The sequence below is a fragment of the Gekko japonicus genome, unplaced genomic scaffold (genome assembly GCF_001447785.1).
Source record: "Gekko japonicus isolate JY-2015 unplaced genomic scaffold, Gekko_japonicus_V1.1 scaffold2145, whole genome shotgun sequence".
Taxonomy (NCBI): Eukaryota; Metazoa; Chordata; class Lepidosauria; order Squamata; family Gekkonidae; genus Gekko; species Gekko japonicus.
The window spans coordinates 286,450-290,149 of record NW_015173737.1 but is presented as its reverse complement, the minus strand read 5'-3'; positions in this window follow the sequence as shown (position 1 = coordinate 290,149).

Sequence of the window (3,700 nt, the reverse complement as noted above, 5' to 3'; positions counted from 1 at the left end):
GTATCTGCTCCAGTCCTACAGACAGAGATTTTCACCTGAGGGATCTACAACACACCTTTTTGGAACTAAAGTATCCACTTGATGAAGTCAGGAAGCAGATTAACAAATCCAGAATGGTACCTAGAGAAAACCTGTTAGAAGACAGGCCCAAAAGAGACAATAACAGAGCACCACTAGTGGTCACATACAGCTCTCAGCTCAAAACAGTCCAATGCATCATCAACAACTTACAACTTCTACTGGATAATAACAGTTCTCTTCCACAAGTACTGGGGGGGGGCAAACCTTTCTTTGCACACAGACGACCCCCTTGTCTCAAACTCCTACTCACCTACAATAATGCAACATTTCATTTGAACATGGACACTGGGACCAGAGCTTGCAATAAACCCAACTTTGCCAACTTTGCTGCCACATACACCCAGACAACGCAATCACTGGGCCTAACAACCCCAACTACACCACCAGGGGCTCATTCACTTGCTCATCTTCTAAAATTGTAAGGTAAAAAGGTAAAGGTTTCCCTTGCTCGAAATCCAGTCGAATTCGACTCTAGGGTTGCAGTGCTCATCTCCGTTTCCAAGCCGAAGAGCCAGCGCTGTCCAAAGACGTTTCCATGGTCATGTGGCCAGCATGACTAAACACCAAGGCTCACAGAATGCTGTTACCTTCCCACCTAAGAGGTACCTATTTATCTACTTGCAGTTTCTTGCTTTCGAACTGTTAGGTTGGCAGGAGCTGGAACCAGAGACGGGAGCTCACTCCGTCATCCGGCACTAGGGTCTCGAACTGCTGAACTACCGACCTTCCAGCCTGCAGTTCAGCATCTTAACCACTTGAGCCACCGCAGCTCCTCTAACATTGTATATGCCTTTAAATGTCAACAACGCCCTTCGGTTCTCTACATAGGACAAACAGGACAAACCCTACGCCAGAGGATAAATGGACACAAATCTGACATCAGGGATTACAATCTGTAGGAGAACACTTTAACCTTCCAGGACATTCAATGGATGACCTCAAAGTAGCTGTTTTATTACAAAGGAACTTTAGGAACAGAATAGAAAGAGAAATTGCTGAATTACAAGTTATTACAACATTTGGAACAAAAACCTCCCCAGGACTCAACAGGGATGTTGGATTTTTATGCCATTAAATATGCTAATATTTTGTTTTTCACTATGCATAACTTAAACATCATCATGTTACATGTTAATTTGCTGTTAAATCCCTTATAAATTTAAAACCTCATCTACCATTCCAATGTATTTGAAAAAGTGTGCCTTGCACATGAAAGCTCATGACTTGAATAAGCCTTTGTTGGTCTTAAAGTTGCCACTGGACTCTAAATTTGTTTTACTGCTTCAGACCAAGACAGCTGACCATCTGGATCTCTCCTTAAATCAGTAGGTAGAAGGGAACCTTCAGCAACATATAATCATGAACAGCTCATGTGATAAGTTAGGATTCAATTATATGAGGGACACATCAAAGTAAGAGTAAATGTAATAGTGTACTGCCAAACAAACACAGTATTTTCCCAGCTTCCTGGAATGCTCTCGGACTCCTACTGTGTGCCGCTCCACCCTCCTAGCCAGCAGGGATCCTCTGTAAATCCACATCCTCTATGTTTCAATAAGAACATATCTCTAAATTGCAGCAATCAATAGGGTTCACACACTGCGATCCTTGGTGCGGAAAGTGACACATTGCAAGGATATGGGTATCCCCTGCTTTCATCTGTGAAATTATAGAGAGCAGTACTGTAGGCTTGGCTATTTTACACTCTTAGTCATGGACCACCCAAGCATAGACAACTTTCAAAAGAACTATCTCCAGAGGCCAAATGCTCTGCAGCTCCCAGCAATCTGACTCCAGTATGGGTTCTTTTGGGAAGTATCCTGAGGTCCATCACTCTCCGTATGCATACTTTTCAAGCTCCCAGCAATCTGACCCCAGTATGGGTTCTTTTAGGAAGTACCCTGAGGTCAGGGCACCTATGCAGTAGGGGTGTGAGACCAGATGCAGACTTTGGTGGCTTGTATTCAAGTGTATCATCGTTCAGTGTAAAGGACACATTTGTGGGGGGGGGGATGAGAGTGATCACATTAGCCCGATTCCCTACCATGAGAGCATGCAACCAATTGCACAGGCATACTGTTTGGAAGCCACTTTAGCCATCTGCTTACAACTTTTCCATCATCTGCAGCTGAGCCAAACCCAATTATTTTGTTTGTGAAACAAACTGTTTAGCTCAGTGTCGCTCCCTGGTAGTCACAGAAGGAAATTCTCTCCGATTCTGCCTCTGCGTTTTCAAATTCTGTTGCCTTTCTTCAAAAGGCAGTTCAGCGAACCCCATGTTTAATGAAGGATTCTTCACTCCACTCTGCTTGCTAGACAGGCACGTAAACAGCTCATTCAGTTAGTCTGTTTTTCGTTTTGTTCAGTGGCAGAAACATCTGTTAAGTTCAGTGTCAAGACAAAAGGGTCAGGTAAACTTAATTGCTCCAAAGCAAGAAACAGAGAAACTGAAACAATCCCCGTGTTCAGTGACCAGCCGCAACTCTGTGCTGTTGTATATGAGATAGTAAGAAGATCTCTCTCAACAGTTGCATAAACCAGTTTCTGCATTATAGTCAGACTCCGCTCCTGTTAAGATGTGGGAAATCTACAGTGAACGTACACCAGAGCCCGTAAGCCTGCCCTGGAAGCATCATGCTGTAGCACTCAACTCATTCTGGCACACTAGTAAAGAAAAGCTTCTTTTTTCTCTTCATGCTAAGTTGCTAACTGCATTCATTTCTGTTTGACTGGTTTGTTTCTTCCACATTTCCAGGTTTCGTGTGGTGGTCCAGCTATCCTCAGCCCTGTTGGTCCAAAAGTGAAATCCAAACAGCCCAGAATGCAGTCCATGAAATAGCTTTTATTAGGTGCAACCCAATGAGACACAACACTGTGCAAACTTTCGAGTTCACCAGACCTCTTTCAGCTGGCCAGATGTTCATATGGTGTCAGTTTGAGGAAATGCCATATATGTGATTAACAATAACAAAAAGCATGCAAGTGCATTTCCGTGACGTTTTGATACTGCAAGGGATGGACGTCAGCCACCACAAATGCCACTGAAGTTGTCCGACCCATTGTGCACAGCTTCCATTCCTTTCATTGAGGCTATAAACTAAGGGGGGGGGGACCTCCAAGGCTAACGTTTCCCCATCACAGAATTACCTGTCTGCGTCCACAGATGATCGTGTGACATCACAGCATTCAGCTGCAGCCCTCACTTCTTATAAAAAAACACGTGCCAGAAAGCTTAGACCACTTTCACAATGGACACACACACACACTTGTACCACACATTAATATTATCAATGAAATGAAAAACTAACATTAATCAAAGGTATATTTTCACCTGTGTCAGGTTTCCCCCCTTTTGTGCAACAGAAAAGCTGATTTAAAAAAGCCTAATCTGTGTCAATGCCCCTTAACATCTCTGTGTGACATACTAGGAATGTTAAAAGATCATTTCACAGACGCATGTCATGCTTTGCATCTGTGTAATTGATCATGGTGTGAGACACAGGTGGTCTGCAGCTAGCAAGAAAGATGTTCTCAAGTTGCTAAAAGCAGCAAGAATGCCTGATGCATGAGCTTCAGGAGACCAGCTCAGGCCTGTTGCCTGAGGGTGCTTTTTTGGCTG